The sequence below is a fragment of the Macaca thibetana genome, chromosome 6 (assembly GCF_024542745.1).
Source record: "Macaca thibetana thibetana isolate TM-01 chromosome 6, ASM2454274v1, whole genome shotgun sequence".
Lineage (NCBI taxonomy): Eukaryota > Metazoa > Chordata > Mammalia > Primates > Cercopithecidae > Macaca > Macaca thibetana.
The window spans coordinates 9,479,758-9,497,360 of NC_065583.1; the positions used below are offsets into that span (position 1 = coordinate 9,479,758).

The 17,603-nt window shown below is 43.7% G+C and overlaps 1 protein-coding gene and 1 pseudogene across 1 annotated transcript in view; both read left to right on the top strand.

Annotated features, from left to right (window-relative positions):
* The window catches only part of UBTD2 (ubiquitin domain containing 2), a 73,607-nt gene that overhangs the window by 11,339 nt on the left and 44,665 nt on the right, over positions 1-17,603 (top strand). The gene's annotated exons all lie outside the window — the stretch shown is intronic.
* Positions 11,495-16,031, top strand: LOC126956396 (Krueppel-like factor 3; annotated as a pseudogene).

A 17,603-nucleotide genomic window follows, 5' to 3' on the forward strand; every position in this document is an offset into this window, starting at 1 on the left:
TTATTGTAGTGGGCTTTTAGGTATAAGCAAGGTCAAACTATTTCTTTGCATTGGTTCGTAGTTTCCATTCTTGTGGGCTATGTGACAATATCAAGGGAGTGGAGTAACAAATAGTTCAGTTCATTTAGTTATGAATCTGCCTTCAACTTAGGGCAGGCCCTTTATTTCTTAAGTGAGTTAAGATGCTTCTTCCTGAAACTTTAAAAAATAGTCTCCATTATTCCAACTCCCAGCACTTGACCCTAGCTGTAATTAGAGATACAAATAAGGCCTGCTGTGTGATATTAAGTACCTTATGGCCTACTTGCGGAATCATACATTTAGGTAGAACTTAGTAAAGTTTAAAAAGTCTCTACAGCAATCAATATATTATATAAGTTCAAGGAGGAGTGGGGAGCAGGGTCAGAAAGCATCACTGAAACAGTAATAAAAGAACTTGGTCTTGTTTTTGTTTTTTGAGATGGAGTCTAGCTCTGTCGCCCAGGCTGGAGTGCAGTGACGCGACCTCGGCTCACTGCAAGCTCTGCCTCCCGGGGTCACGCCAGTCTCCTGCCTCAGCCTCCTGAGTAGCTGGGACTACAGGCGCCCGCCACCGCGCCCGGCTAATTTTTTATATTTTTAGTAGAGACGGGGTTTCACTGTGTTAGCCAGGATGGTCTTGATCTTCTGACCTTGTAATCCACCTGCCTTGGCCTCCCAAAGTGCTGGGATTACAGGTGTGAGCTACCTCGCTCAGCCCAAGAAGTTGGTGTTAAAAGAGGATTAGATGAAGAAAAGGCAGAGAAGGGCATCATTCTGTATGTAGAGGAAATTACTTGTACAGAGAGAGCATAAAAAAGAAACGTAGCGTTTAGGCGGATTGCTAAGAAGCTTGTAGAGGAGATAGGTGAAATGTGAAGTTATTAAGATATGTTATTAGATTTGGGAAGGCAGGATTGCCATAATCAGACCAAGTTGTGAGACTATATTATAGGTGATATTAGTTAAGTGGTTTAAAATTTTTGTTTTTTGTGCTTCTAACAGGCAATTCCCATGTAATGCTGCATTTTGCAAGGTTATTTTATATAAAATTCTAATGTACTAGGTTATTATAGTCTAACAGATTTTTATTCTGTTATAATTTTAATGCTACAGGTTGGACACCCCTAATCCAAAATTAGAGGACTTCAGGTTTTCCGATTAGGGATACTCACTTACTATGTGTGCTGCAAGTATTCAAATCTGAAAAACTCTAAAATTCTAGGCTGGGTGCGGTGGCTCACGCCTGTAATCCCAGCACTTTGGGAGGCCGAGGTGGGCGGATCACGAGGTCAGGAGATCGAGACCATCCTGGTGAACATGGTGAAACCCCGTCTTTTACTAAAATACAAAAAAATTAGATTGGCATGGTGGTGGGTGCCTGTAGTCCCAGCTACTCGGGAGGCTGAGGCAAGGGAATCTCTTGAACCCGGGAGGCAGAGGTTGAAGAGCCGAGGTCACGCCATCGCACTCCAGCCTGGGCAACAAGAGCAAAACTCCATCTCAAAAAAAAAAAAAAAAAAAAAAAATCTAAAATTCTAAATACTTCTAGTTTCAGAACTTTTGAATAAGAGCTATTCAATCTGTGTTATCACAGATTAAGCATAAGAAATGTATTTAAATTAAAAATTAGGGCAGGTGGTGGCTGTGCCTGTAGTCCCAGCTACTTGTGAGGCTGAGGTGGGAGGATCTGTTTGAGCCCATGAGTTCAAGGCTTCAATGAGCTGTGATTGTGCCATTGCACTCCAGCCTGGGTGACAGAGCAAGACTGTCTCTCTTTTTTTTTTTTTAATTGAGACAGTCTTGCTCTGTCGCCCAGGCTGGAGTGCAATGATGCAATCTTGGCTCACTGCAACTTTTGCCTCCTGGTTCAAACGATTCTCCTGCCTCAGCCTCCTGAGTAGCTGGGATTACAGGTGTGCACCACCACGCCCAGCTAATTTTTTGTATTTTTAGTAGAGACGGGGTTTCACCACGTTGGCCGAGCTGGTCTGGAACTCCTGACCTTGTGATCTGCCTGCCTCAGCCTCCCAAAGTGCTGGGATTACAGGCGTGAGCCACCGTGCCTGGCCTACCCTGACTCTTAAAAAAAATGTGTTTAACTTTTTTTTTTACATGCACTTGTATGTTTGTTACAGAATCAGTCTGTGTCTCTTAAGTCCCAATTTTCTGGCATATGGAAAGAATTTGGTCTAAGATTCTTCAAAGCACTTGGGTTTTAATCTTGTTATGGAAAGAGGCCTCCATTAGCTGTGTTCGACTCAATTTCTTTCATTGTTGAAAGGAGTGGATGGATTAGACCATCTTTACCAAGGTTACATCCAATTCTTTTTTACAAACTTTTTTTTTTTTTTTTTTTCACTTTTTGGAGACAGGGCCTCATTCTGTTGCCCAGACTGGAGCGCAGTGGTGCGATCTCGGCTCACTGCAACCTTAGCCTCCCGAGGAGCTAGGATTACAGGCGCACGCCCACTACCACCCGGCTAATTTTTGTATTTTTCGTAGAAATGGGGTTTCACCATGTCAGCCAGGCTGGTCTCCAACTCCTAACCTCAAATGATCCACCCGCCTTGGCCTCCCAAAGTGCTGGGATTACAGGCATGAGCCACCCCACCCTGCCCAAACTTTTTAAATGACAATTTTCAAACATACTGAAAAGTTGGAAGACTCTAGTACAGAAACACTTGAACGCCTGTCACCTATATTAAACAAATGATATTTTGTCATATTTATATATCTTTTTTGATATATATTCCTTTGTATATCTCTTTTTTTTTTGCACTTAACTGTTTGAAAGTAAATATAGACATCATGACACTTCAACATGAATCTCTTAAAAATAAAGCTGTTCTCCTATGTAACCACAGTACCATTATCACTACTAAGAAGGATTAACTATTATATCTTCATGTCCTCTGAGATCGGGTCCATAGTCCAGATCCCTTAATTGTCCTCAAAATGTCTTTTTTTTTTTTTTGAGACGGAGTCTCGCTCTGTCACCCAGGCTGGAGTGCAGTGGCCGGATCTCAGCTCACTGCAAGCTCCGCCTCCCGGGTTCACGCCATTCTCCTGCCTCAGCCTCCCGAGTAGCTGGGACTACATTGGGCCGGGCGCGGTGGCTCACGCCTGTAATCACAGCACTTTGGGAGGCCGAGACGGGCGGATCACGAGGTCAGGAGATCGAGACCATCCTGGCTAACACGGTGAAACCCCGTCTCTACTAAAAATACAAAAAATTAGCCGGGCGTGTTGGTGGACGCCTGTACTCCCAGCTACTCGGGAGGCTGAGACAGGAGAATGGCGTGAACCCGGGAGGTGGAGCTTGCAGTGAGCCGAGATCGCGCCACTGCATTCCAGCCTGGGCGACAGAGCGAGACTCTCAAAAAAAAAAAAAAAAAAATTTATAACTGGGATTTCCCCCCAATCAGATCTTATCAGTATTTAGACACTGCATTTGTCACTTCAGTCTTTTAAAATCCAGAACTACTCCTCCTCTTTGTCCCTATGACATTTTCTTTTTTTAAGATGGGATCTCACTCTGTTGCCCAGGCTGGAGTGTAGTGGCATAATCTCGGTTCACTGCAACCTCTGCCTCCCGGGTTCAAGCAATTCTTCTGCCTCAGCCTCCCAAGTAGCTGGGGAATACAGGCGCACCACCACGCCCAGCTAATTTTTGTATTTTTTGGTGGAGACAAGGTTTTACCATGTTGGTCAGGCTAGTCTTGAACTCCTGACCTCAAGTGGTCTGCCGTGCCCGACCGACATTGATTTTTTGAAGAGTCTTGTAGAATGTACCACAATCTGGATTTGTCTGAATGTGGCCTTGTGTCCGGAGCTGCACGCCCCGGCCATAGCGAATAATAATTAACGATTAAAACGCCTGAGCTCTATTCATTTCCACCTTCTACCTCCTCCCTATCTTTGCCTTTTTTTTCCCCTGTACTAATACCTCATTAAAGATGGCGCTCTTCCTGCTTCTTCTTCACTTACTTTTCCCGCGCCCGGGAAAATTGTTACTTAATAGCGCAAGCGCAACATGACCTCCCACCGGAGAAACCGAAACCAACCTGGCCAGGCCTTTGGCGATGAGATCATTTCCGCCTTGGCCCAACCCCTTTCCCTCCAAGTGTATATAAGGCAGTGCATTACCGCCATTAAACGAGACTTGATCAGAGCACTGTCTTGTCTCCATTTCTCGTGTCTCTTGTTCCCCAAATTCCCACCCCCTCCTCCAGGGCGTACTCTGACGATCCCACGGGCAGGGATAGCCTTGTATCATTTGATGTGTGCTCTAGCCTCTGTTTTCCCTGGAAATTAGGTAGATTTAATTCTACAGAGTATGGTTTAACTCTTTTCCAGGCTACAGTAGATCCACACTCTTCCCACTTCTCTTTTTCTATGTTCCAACTAGGATAATCTTTCATTATTGACCAACTCTGAGCCTTTTTCTCATTTTTCTACCCATAAATAATCTTGCCATTTTCTGAACTTCCTTAATACTATTCTTATAGTACTTATCCTCCCCACTCTATTTAAAAAAAAAAAATATTTTTCTATCATGGCTGTTTTTATACATTACTTATCTTCACACAATGTAAGCTGCATTGGACCTGGGGCAGAGTACTGGTTCTCTCATAATGCTTTAGGCTTAATTATCATTTGTGTGGAACACATCTTTGACTTTTTAATGGCATTGGAAAGAAAATAATATGCCCTTAATAGAAGGCTTTCTTAGTTCTAGAACAGGAGCTTTGTTAAATCGGACCATATAGTGTAATGAAAAGATCTGGGAGTCAGAAGAACCCTTGAGTGCTAGTTCCTCTCATCTTCCATTTCTTTATGACCTTAAACAAGTCAATTGACTTCCCAGCTTTCGTTTTTAAGTATGGTAGATGAAATCAGTAGATTCAGACGTTAACATGGAATCTTCTTTTTTTAAAATCTGACATTGAACGCTAACATATCAGCCTCACTATTTGATTTCTTTATATTTTATTTTGATGGTATGGAATCAGTAAAGTCCTGGTACACAAAAAAATTTTTAAACCTGATTTAGAGTCTCATAAAGTTCTGTAGGAGATTTTAAGTTTGAATCACCAACATCATCAGCTGTACTCAGAAGTTAAACACATCGTGTCAAGCAGTGTGATGATTTAAGTTATATTTTCTCTGAGTATTTTTGTTTACTTTATGTTGACGAGAGCATATACTTAGCAGATGCATCTGAGCTTGCTGTGACATTTAGTGGAACCTAGACATCCATGTACTGTGTTAATGTGCTCACTTGTACAGTTTTACAGGACTGGATGTATACACCATGCAGACCTGTGGTTTTCCCAGTCAGTAACACATTTGCAGGAAGTTTCCCAAATTTCATATATGCGTAAAGATGACAAGAGAAACTTCATTCCAGTGCCTTTACAATCATTTTGACCTGGTGGCATAAGCTAACGTGTCTCATGATGGTCTTCATATTAGAAACTTAACATTTGTGGAACTTTTTATTGTAGTTCTTAAAAATAGCAAAAATGTGTTTTACAGAGTAATCTCAGTGATGTTTATGGATCTCTGAAGCAAGTGTTTCTTTTGTTCTCTTGGGTTCTTTGGAATCAGTTTTTAAAGTCATATGGTAAGATCCTAGGGAAAATCTTTTTTTTAAAGAGAGGCTCTCACTCTGTTACCTAGTGAAGTGCAGTGATGTGATCAAAGTTCACTGCAGTCTCAAACTCCTGGGCGGTCAAGCAATCCTCCTGCCTCAGTCAGCTTCTAGGATAGCTAGGATTATAGGTGCACACCACTGCACCTGGCTTTTTTCTAAAATTTCTAAGTTTTTTTGTATAGATGGTGTCTTGCTTTGTTGCCCAGGCTGATCTTGAGGTCCTGACTTCAAGTGATCTGCCCTGCCTGGGCCTCCCAAAGTGTTAGGATCACAGGCATGAGCTACTGCAGCCGGCCAGCTTTTGGCTACTTGATGTACTGTAAGTGAAGTTGTTTGTTTATGATGTGAACCTTACCTCTTAGCCCATTTGAAGCTAGAAATGCGACTTAGCACTATTAGGCCTACTCTCCCTATCTCTCACCTGACATTACTTTTCTCCTTTCTCTCTTGGGCATAAAATATTGCATCTCTTTGCCTCCAGTTGGAGCAGACTTATATTATGTTTAGCCATAGGAAATTCAGACGGGAAGTACTGCATGGAAAAGGGGCCAGTGGATGAGATGTGTTTGACAGTTTGGCTGTGGCTTGTGAAGTAGGAACCAGAATAGATGGCATGCTAAGAAGGACCTGGTAGGTAAAGTCTGGTGTCTGCTCTGCTGTTGTTTTAAAAATCTGACTGTTGCTTATAAAGAATGGATTAGATTCAGATGAAACAAGTGGGATGCTGATACAGTCTTTACATCTAGTGACTCACGCACAGCTTCTTCCCATTTTAGGGCTTTCATGCTGTTCCCTTTACTTGGAATCTAAACAATGTGTGGTGCTGGGCACGGTAGCTCACACCTGTAATCCCAGCACTTTGGGAGGCTGAGGCGGGTGGATCACCTGAGGTCAGGAGTTCAAGACCAGCCTGGCTAACACGGTGAAACCCCATCTCTACTAAAAATAGAAAAATTAGCCGGGCATGGTGGTGCATGCCTGTGATCCCAGCTACTCAGGAGGCTGAGGCAGGAGAATCACTTGAACCTGGGAGACAGAGGTTGCGGAGCCGAGATCTTGCCACTGCACTCCAGCCTGGGTGACAGAGCAAGACTCTCTCAAAAAAAAAAAAAAAAAAAAAAAAGGTGTTTTTTATTATAGTTCTTAAAACTGGCATGTCCCTCCCATTTGCTTTAAAAAATTGCTTTTAGAAATTATTTCTTTACTTATATGCTTCCCGTCTTCCCCCAGAATATTGTAAGCACTGTGAGGGCAAGGATTTTGTCTGATTTGTTCTTTAATATATCCCTGGTATCTGGTATAGTGCCTAGTACATCTGCAATAAATAGTTGTTGCTTGAGTAAATAAGTGAAATAATGAATAGACAGTTGTGGCTCTTTTATCATTTGGAGAATGAAAAGTTTGCTACTTGGCTTTAATTATTTCATTTGGGTTTTGGGTGAAATTATTTTATTACTGACTGGTTCCTTAGTTGTACAGAAGCCTATTATCTTTAGAGAGACTCTTCACAGTAATTAACTCAGATAGATTCTTATTTGCCTGGTGAAAGGAGGCAGTGATCTAATTTGCTTGTTAAGAGTTTCCTACTTATTTTGTGTTTGTGTATTTTATTCTGTCATCCTTAGCAAACCTAGTGGTGACCTGACTTGCTTTGGAGGTGAACAGAGGGTTAATTGCATGTATAGCGTGTTCAGCCCAGTGGAATTAGGTTGCCCTTGGGCTGATCTGTACTTATGTTGAATGAAGCAGAAATTCAGGCTTCATGTGCAGCCTATACTGAGTACTGTATAAATAGGAAGTAATGACAACAACTTTTAAGAATTCTCTGAATTTTTTTTATTTGTTTTTTTTTGGGTTTTTTGTTTTTTTTTTTTGAGATGGGGTCCCCCTCTATCTTCTAGGCTGGAGTGCAGTGGCGCAACCACAACTGACTGCAACCTTGACCTCCTGGGCTCAAGTCATCTTCTCACCTTAGCCTTCTGAGTGGCTGGGACTATAGGCGCATGTCACTATGCCTGGTTAATTTTTTTATTTTTTGTAGAAATGGGGGTCTCACCATGCCCAGGTTGGTTTCAAACTCCTGGGCTCAGGTGATCCTCTTGTCTTAGCCTCCCAGAGTGCTGGGATTACAGGCATGAGCCACCATGTGTGCCCAGCCCCTTGGGTTATTTTTTTTAATTTTTAAATTTTTTTCTTTTTTGAGACAGAGTCTTGCTCTGTCTCCCAGGCTAGAGTTCTGTGGCGCTATCTTGGCTCACTGCAACCTCTGCTTCCTGGGTTCAAGTGATTCTCCTGCCTGGGCCTCCCAAGTAGCTGGGATTACAGGCGTGTGCCACCACACCTGGCTATTTTTTTGTATTTTTAGTAGAGACGGGGTTTCACCATTAGCCAGGCTGGTCTTGAACTCCTGACCTCAAGTGATCCACTTGCCTCAGCCTCCCAAAGTGCTGGGATTACAGGTGTGAGCCACCGCGCCTGGCCAGGTTGCTTTATTTTAAGCAGACATTTTAGAGGATGTTGGAGGAGGAGGAGGAGAAGAATCTGAGGACAAGTTATTGCTGGTACTGATTTTTAGAATACTTGTCGAGGCTGCAGTGAGCCGTAATTGAGCCACTGCATTTCAGCCTGGGTGATGGTAAGACCCTGTTTCAAAAAAAATAAAAGTAAATAAAATACTAAAGACTAATTTTATTTCAGGGGTCAGGCTTATTCATCCTTGGCCGGGTGCAGTGGCTCAAGCCTGTAATCCCAGCACTTTGGGAGGCTGAGACCATCCTGGCTAACACGGTGAAACCCCGTCTCTACTAAAAAATACAAAAAAAACTAGCCGGGCGAGGTGGCGGGCGCCTGTAGTCCCAGCGACCTGGGAGGCTGAGGCAGGAGAATGGGATAAACCCAGGAGGCGGAGCTTGCAGTGAGCTGAGATCCGGCCACTGCACTCCAGCCTGGGCGACAGAGCAAGACTCCGTCTCAAAAAAAAAAAAAGAATTATTCATCCTTTATCTTTTTATTTGAAACCACATTTCACCATATAAAAATTAGAGCCCAGGTGTGTTGTTGCGCACCTGTAGTCTCAGCTACTCTGGAGGCTGAGGCGGGAGGAGTGCTGGAGCCCAATCTGGCAAGGTTCCATCTCAAAAAAATTACACACATGTGTGTGCATTGTATCTTGGGGAGAATTTATTACTCAAGTTTTTATAACTTTATATAACATACAATTTAAACTTTATAACATGTTTATGCCTTTGTAATACATGCCTTGTATTATGAGATGTTTAGTAATACAGATATATTTCACAACTTTCGTCCTTATTTTTACCTACAAAAGTCTCCCTCCCCAACTCTTGTTATTTTCACAACAAATGTACCCTGAATACACCTAGAGACATACTTGAACTTGTATGTAAGTATCTCAACAGTGATTTAATAAACAATGGGTACATAATAAAATACCAGTTGAGGCCGGGTACTGTGGCTCACACCTGTAATCTTAGCACTTTGGGAGGCCAAGGTAAGCAGATTGCTTGAGCTCAGGAGTTCAAGACCAGCCTGGGCAAGATGGCGAAACCCTGCCTGTAGAAAAAAATTAACTGGGTGTGGTGGTGTGCACCTGTAGTCTCAGCTGCTTGGGGGGCTGAGGTGGGAGGATCGCTTGAGCCTGGAGGTGGTGGCTGCAGTGAGCCACCAAGATTGTACTACTGCACTCCACCCTAGGCAACAGAGACCCTGTCTCAAAAAAAAAACAAAACAAACAAAAAAAACTAGTTGAATGCATATGAGTGTATCTTATTGACGTTATTAATAGCTTTTCAGTTGTTTAAGTTTCACAAGTACAATTAACAGACATGAAAAGAACTGTGATTGTTTTTTGTTTTTTGTTTTTTGTTTTTTGTTTTTTTTTGAGACGGAGTCTCGCTCTGTCGCCCAGGCTGGAGTGCAGTGGCCGGATCTCAGCTCACTGCAAGCTCCGCCTCCCAGGTTTACGCCATTCTCCTTTCTCAGCCTCCCAAGTAGCTGGGACTACAGGCACCCGTCACCTCGCCCGGCTAGTTTTTTGTATTTTTTAGTAGAGGCGGGGTTTCACTGTGTTAGCCAGGATGGTCTCGATCTCCTGACCTCGTGATCCGCCCGTCTCGGCCTCCCAAAGTGCTGGGATTACAGGCTTGAGCCACCGCGCCCGGCCAGAACTGTGATTGTTAATGACACTTTTTTTTGAGGAGTCTCGCCCTGTCATGTGGGCTGGAGTGCAGTGGCGTGATCTTGGCCTACTGCAACCTCCGCCTCCTAGGTTCAAGCGATTCTCCTACCTCAGCCTCCCAAGTAGCTGGGAGTACAGGCACATGCCACCATGCCCAGCTAATTTTTTTTGTATTTTTAGTAGAGATGGGGTTTCACCTTGTTGGTCTAGAACGCCTGACCTCAAGTGATCCGTCCACCTCAACCTCCCAAAATGCTGGGATTATAGACATGAGCCACCATGCCTGGCTGTTAATGATAGATTTTATTGTACATTTTTATTTTTGAAGAATCTTCATATACATTTTCTTGATTTTTCTTTTCTTTTTTGAGATGGATCTCTCTCTGTCACCCAGGCTGGAATGCAGTGGCACGATCTTGGCTTGCTGCAACCTCTGCCTCCTGGGTTTAAGTGATTCTTCTCTCTCAGCTGCCCAAGTAGGTGGGATAGGCGTGTGCCACCATGACCAGCTAATTTTTTGCCTTTTTAGTAGAGATGGGGTTTCACCATGTTGGCCAGGCTGGTTTCGAACTCCTCACCTCACGTGATCCACCTGCCTCAGCCTCCCAAAGTGCTGGGATTACAGGTGTGAGCTACTGCTCCTGGCCACATTTTCTTGATTCTTAAAAAGATCCACTGACTTTGATGAAGACTGATATTAATATTGACATCTTATAGTGGAGGAAACTGAGGCACAGGGCCTCAGTTCTGATTTTGATCTGAAAGAGAAAAAGAGTAGCCAAAACTGTAAGCTTTGTCTTCTGTTGTCTGGTTCAGTATTCTCTCTACAGATGGTGGGGGTTTTTGGTTGGCTTTTCTTTCCTTGCAGTAGAAGTGTATGTGAGTGAGGCCGGGTGTGGTGGTTCATGCTTGTAATTCCAGCACTCTGGGAGGCAGAAGCAGGCGGATCACTGGAGGCCAGGAGTTTGAGACCAGCCTGGCCAATATGGCGAAACCCATCTCTGTTAAAAATACAAAAATTAGCTGGATGTGGAGGCGCATGCCTGTAATCCCAGCTACTAAGGAGGCTAAGGCATGAGAATCACTTGAATCTGGAAAGCGGAGCTTGCAGTGAGCTGAGATTGTGCCACTGCACTCCAGCCTGGGCAACAGAGTGAGACTCTGTCTCAAAAAAAAAAAAAAAAAAAAAAAAGTGTGTGTAATTGTTTTCCTTCATGACAGTAAACACAGTTATTATCTAACTGGATCAAGTAGAAAAAGGCATAATCCTTGTGCCCCTTTAGTTGGTTGTATTCTTTCTCATTATCTTTGCCTTTTATCCCAGGCTGAATGTTTTCAGCTTAACACTCCATTCAAACTTGACTTGAATTTAGCAGTTGAACTGTGTGGGGAAAGAAGTTTCCTTGAGCTCCTTGAGGTACAAGAAAGGAAGGCATTGTTTTGTTTTTTTTGTTTTTGTTTTTTTTTTTTTTTTTGAGACAGAGTCTCGCTCTGTCACCCAGGCTGGAGTGCAGTGGCCGGATCTCAGCTCACTGCAAGCTCCGCCTCCCGGGTTCCCGCCATTCTCCTGTCTCAGCTTCCCGAGTAGCTGGGACTACAGGCACCCACCACCTCGCCCGGCTAGTTTTTTGTATTTTTAGTAGAGACGGGGTTTCACCGTGTTAGCCAGGCTGGTCTCGATCTCCTGACCTCGTGATCCGCCCGTCTCAGCCTCCCAAAGTGCTGGGATTACAGGCTTGAGCCACCGTGCCCGGCCAAGGAAGGCATTGTTTAATCTGTAGAAAGATTAATAAAATTTTTCTAGGCCTGTGCTCTTCAATCACTTAGTGGAGTGTTGGAAAATCTATCTGTTATAAAGTGGTGCTTGTTCCAAGGGGTAAGTTGAAGGAGATTACATGAAAGTGTTCTCCTGCACTTAGAGTATCAGCATATGGTCATTTGGGGTCACCTTCTGGTTTTATAGTTGATAAAGGCAGCAGAGACATTCTTGCTTCCTAAAGTATCTTACTTAGAAGTGGATGGCGGGGGGAACCTACAGTGGTCCTGTAATACAGAGTTTCGTTATCATAGCTTGTGCTTTTTCTGATAGTCACCCATTTTTGTATTGGGCAGTTACCTGGATAATCGTTTAAACTTGATGGTGATTCAAGAGCTTTTAAGGCTTTGATCATTGTTGTATTGCTAAACATTAACACATAGGGCCTGTTGAACAGACCCTGGCTTTCACTGCTCTGGGTTTGTGATGGCTGCATCATGTCACAGAGATGCTCTTCCTAAATGAATCAGACTAGTTCATATTCTCTTTAAATTCTCGTAATTTTGAAGTTGAAAGTTGAGATGTGCCACAACATATAACAAGTAGGACACAGTGAAAAGGAACTTTGGAAACAATGAAATGATACCCAGTACTTCTGGAATGAACATCGAGTGAGACACTTAATCTGTAACGAGAGCTCTGAGAATGGGAAGAATTGCTTATCTGTTATTGAATGAAATGACATGTAATAGTCTTGGAAGCAAGGAGACCATCTTTCTGCTTTGTATCAGTTGTAGGGTAGGAATAGGTTATTGTGGGTGTTTTTGTATTTTAATATTAAATTTGCTGACTAGAACTTATGATATACCCTGCATAAGACAAGCACGTAAGTGAAAAAAATAACCTTTTTTCTGTAACAAGCAATCCTTAAACATTTTAAGAAGGGAATAATGAGTAGGAACAGAACTTATGCTTCAGTGGTAAAGACAGGTTTTTCAGCGGGGACAAGGATGAATACTAAAAGTCTTATCTGTAGGAAGTTTCACAATTGCTCGAAGAGGGAGGAAAGAAGTTTTCAGATAAAACATTAAGAGAGAATAAAGAAAATTAAGATGTATTAATAGAATAAAATTCAGTTTCCACCAAGAAATAGTTCTGATTTAATAAAAAGTAGGAAGCATAAAATACATTGGCAGGTTATTGTTGCAGCAGAATCTCAGGGAAATATTATAAAATTTTAACGAATAATGATGATTAATGATCATTATTTGTCTTTGCATTTACTCTTTTTTTTTTTTTTTTTGTGAGGGGATGGGGGCGGGAGGCGGGACAGACAGAGTCTTATAGTCATTTTTAAAGCTCTCAACAGGGCCGGGCGTGATGGCTCACTCCTGTAATCCCAGCACTTTGGGAGGCTGAGGCGGGCAGATCACGAGATCAGGAGTTCAAGACCAGCCTGGCCAAAATAGTGAAACCCCGTCTCTACTGAAAATACAAAAATTCACCAGGCGTGGTGGTGTGCACCTGTAGTCCCAGCTACTGGGGAGGCTGAGGCAGGAGAATCACTTGAACCCAGGAGGCGGAGGTTGCAGTGAGCTGAGATGGCACCACTGCACTTCAGCCTGGGTGACATAACGGCCACTTTTAGAAACTTTTTGTGAAAAAGATCAGAAAAATATCAAAAAGTATATTTACCAGCCTGGACAACGTAGCAAAACCACATCTCTACTAAAAAAAAAAAAAAAAAAAATTTGCTGGGCATGGTGGCATGCACCTGTAGTCCCAGCTACTTGGATAGGACTATCACTTGAGACTGCAGTGAGCCCTGATGATGCCATTGAATTCCAGCCTAGGCAACAGAGTAAGACCCTGTCTCCAAAAAAAAAAAAAAAAAAAAAAAAAAAAGTGTAAAAAGTGTAAGAAAAAATAAACCACATTTATCCTTCCTCCTAACGTAAACATTTTTGTGTATACCCTTTCAGACTCAAGGTGTGTGTGTGTTGGGGGTGGGTGTTGGGAGTACATGTTCAGAGAAGTGTAAAGTGCTTATTGAGGTTATCACAGCTATGACTAGAGTGGCTTTTACCAGTGTTCTGGTTTGGGAATGTAACAGGAATGTCATTGTTAGCTTTTCATTATAGGATGGATTCTCAGTATTTTTTTGACCTTGCTATCCTTTTCTTTTTTTTTTCTCTTTTGAGACAGAGTTTCGCTTTTATTGCCCAGGCTGGAGTGCAGTGGTACGATCTTGGCTTACTGCAACCTTCGCCTCCTGTGTTCAAGCGATTCTCCTGCCTTGGCCTCCCAAGTAGCTGGGATTACAGGCACCCGCCACCAGCCTGGCTAATTTTTGTATTTTCGGTAGAGATGGGGTTCACCATGTTGGCCAGGCTGGTCTCAAACTCCTGACCTCAGGTAATCATCCGCCTCGGCCTCCCAAAGTGGTGTGATTGCAGGCATGAACCACTGCACCCAGCTCCTTGCTATCTATCTAAAGAATTCAACCCTGACTCTCCCACCCTGGATCCCAGCCTCTACTTACCCCTCCATCCCCGGGAGGCTTGCAGAGTGAGCAGCGCTGGCATCACGTGACTGCCTGGAGTTGGGGACAGGAGCCAGAGGGGAGCCGCGAGTAGCCGGGCCCAAGCCGGAGCCCAGGGAGAGTGCCCGCTGCACACCTGCCCGTCCTTGTCCCCTACTGCTGCCGCCAAAGCCGCCCAGACTGGAACCGTGACATTACTGTGCTTGGGAGGCTCCAGGCAGCCCGGATCTGGGCCTTTATTTCTCGTCGGCGGCGTCCCTGACCGCACCTCTCAAAGCCAAACACCAGAGCACCCTAGAAGGTTTAAAAGAATGCTCATGTTTGACCCAGTTCCTGTTAAGAGGCCCATGGACCCTGTCCAGTGTCTTACTCATCTAATTACATGGAATCCATAAAGCCCAACAAGTATGGGGTCATCTACTCCACACAATTGCCTGATAAGTTCTTTCAGACCCTTGAAGGCCTGTCGCACGGAATACAGATGGAGCCAGTGGACCTCACTGTGAGCAAGTGGAGTTCACTTCTTTTGGCTGGGAATTTGCACTCCTCTCTGAAGTTCCCATCCTCACACCAGGGAGCATCGCCTAGATTGAGCATGCCTTCTTCCAGCCCACCGATGAAAAAATACTCACCCCCTTCTCCAGACTGGCAGCCCTTCGACATGCCACTGTCCGTGCTGCGGGTGATGGCAGCTGCCCTCTCGTGGCACAGAATATGGAGCCCGGGATCCTGCTGGTCATCCAGCCCGTGGTGGTGCAGCCCATCCCCTTTATGTACACGAGTCACCTCCAGCAGCCTTTCGTGGCCTCATGGTCTCCTTGAGGAGGAGTAGGAAGAGGTCTTCTATGGAGGAGACGGAAAATTCTAGTGGTAGCCTACCTGTAATTGAATCATAAGAAAATCCTGTATCACAGAAAAAAATTAAAATAGAACCTGGGATCGAACCACAGAGAACAGATTATCCTGAAGAAATGTCACCCCCCCTTAATGAACTCAGTGTCCCCCTGCAAGCATTGTTGCAAGAAAATCACCGTTTGGTCGTCGTGCAACCTGGGAAGAGACCTGTACCTGTGGAATTCCCGGATACGCAAAGGAAGTGGAGGATACGCAGATGTGATTACAATGGATGCAATAAAATGTACACTGAAAGCTCCCACTTGAAAGCACACAGAAGACCACACACAGAAAAACCCTACAAATGTACATGGGAAGGATGCACATGGACATTTGCTCCGTCTGATGAACTAAAAAGACATTTAGGAAAACATATTGGAATAAAACCTTTACAGTGTCCAGACTGTAATCGCAGCTTTTCCTGATCTGACCATCTTGCCTTCCATAGGAAATGCCACCTGGAGGCAGTGGCTCACGCCTGTAATCCCAACACTTTGGGAGGCCAAGGCTGGCAGATCAGAGGTCAGGAGTTCGACACCAGCCTGACCAACATGGTGAAACCCTGTCTCTACTAAAAATACAAAAATTAACTGGGTGTGGTGGTGCTCGCCTGTAATCCCAGCTACTTGGGAGGCTGAGGCAGGAGAATCTCTTGAACCCGGGAGGCGGAGGTTTCAGTGAGCCAAGATTGCGCCACTGCACTCCAGCCTGGGCGACAGAGCAGGACTCCGTCTCAAAAGTAAAAGAAAAAAGGAAACGCCACATGCTAGTTTGAATGCCTCTGTGTCCTGCCTCCCATTATCTAAAACATTTTAATTTGATTCAGTCAGTCTGAATCTCTGAATTTATAACATCCAAAATTTCCATATGGTCAGTAAATGTTCTCTAATCCTCCCTCTCCTTACCATGGGTCAGACCTAAAGAATGTGAACGCTTTTTCCCCCCCCGGGGCTGCTGAGCAAACCCTTCTTATAGATACATCTGATGTAATAAGAACAAGGGAACATGTAAACTAACATAACCAATTGTCAGTTCTCCATGTATTCCTCAAAAGAATGTCAGGGTAAATTTATTAGAAATAATAATAAAAAAAGTTAAGAATTCATAGGGTTAGGGCTATGTGCAGTGTCTCATGCCTGTAATCCCAGCACTTTGGGAGGCTGAGACAGGCGGATCATGAGGTCAAGAGATCGTGGCCAAAAAGGTGAAACCTCATCTCTACTAAAAATACAAAAATGAGCTGGGCGTGGTGGTGCGTGCCTGTAGTCCCAGCTACTTGGGAGGCTGAGGCAGGATAATTGCTTGAACTCGGGAGGTGGAGGTTGCAGTGAGCGGAGATAGCACCACCGCACTCCAGCCTGGCAACAGAGTGAGACTCCATCTCAAAAAAAAAAAAAAAAAAGAAAAAGGCTGGGCACGGTGACTCACGCTTGTAAGCCCAGCACTGGGAGGCCAAGGCGGGCGGATCATGAGGTCAGGAGATCGAGACCAGGATCCTGGCTAACACAGTGAAACCCCGTCTCTACTAAAAATACAAAAAATTAGCTGGGCGTGGTGGCGGGCATCTGTAGTCCCAGCTACTCGGGAGGCTGAGGCAGGAGAATGATGTGAACCCAGGAGGCAGAGCTTCCAGTGAGCTGAGATTGCGCCACTGCACTCCAGCCTGGGTGACAGAGCGAGACTCTAGTCTCAAAAAAAAAAAAAAAAAAAGGAATTCATAGGGTTGATATTGACAATATCAGTTTTGTCAATTGATTTGAGAGATTTATATCTCAGGACTTAATTTGAGGAAATACAGTATTAGAGCAAAAGGAATACCCAGCTAGTAATGGGCAAGTTTCTCAAAGCTTTTATGAGCATAGTTTGCAAGAATATAGTATTTCTTTCTTACTCTTTCTGAACATTGCACTTAAGTAAGCTAAAAATAAAGCTTAGAATTTTGTAGTGATGGTAGTCATAGATAAAATTTAAAAATAGTAAATGGCCAGGCACAGTGGCTCACACCTGTAATCCTAGCACTTTGGGATCCTGAGGTAGGAGGGTCACTGGAGCCCAGGAGTTTGAGGCTGCACTGAGCTCTGGTGGTGCCACTGCACTCCAGCCTGGGTGATAGAATGAGACCTTATCTCGAAAAACAACAGAAAAGGATTAAGTGACATCTAAGATATTTCTGTCTTTACCCATGAATCTAACCCCAAGAGAATAGTTTCTAGTAGTTTTTCTCTGTTTACGTCAAAATATTTTTCTTTATAACTGGATAGAATTTAACATTTTAGTCTCAGTTCTGCTTTATTGATTTCATAGCAAAATCTTGCACAAGCTAACATACCAATATGTTTTATGGTCCTGTTGAACCTACTTTTTGATTCTTGTCCATTCTTTAAAGCAAGAGGGCTTTGACTGCAAAAACCCATTGAAGGAGAAGGACTTGACAAATGAGTGCAACTTCAAGTAAAGTATGTTTATACACATTTTTGCCAGGCTTTTAACATTAGAATTTTTCAAGCAGAGGAAACTTCAGGTTGAAGAGGGAGAC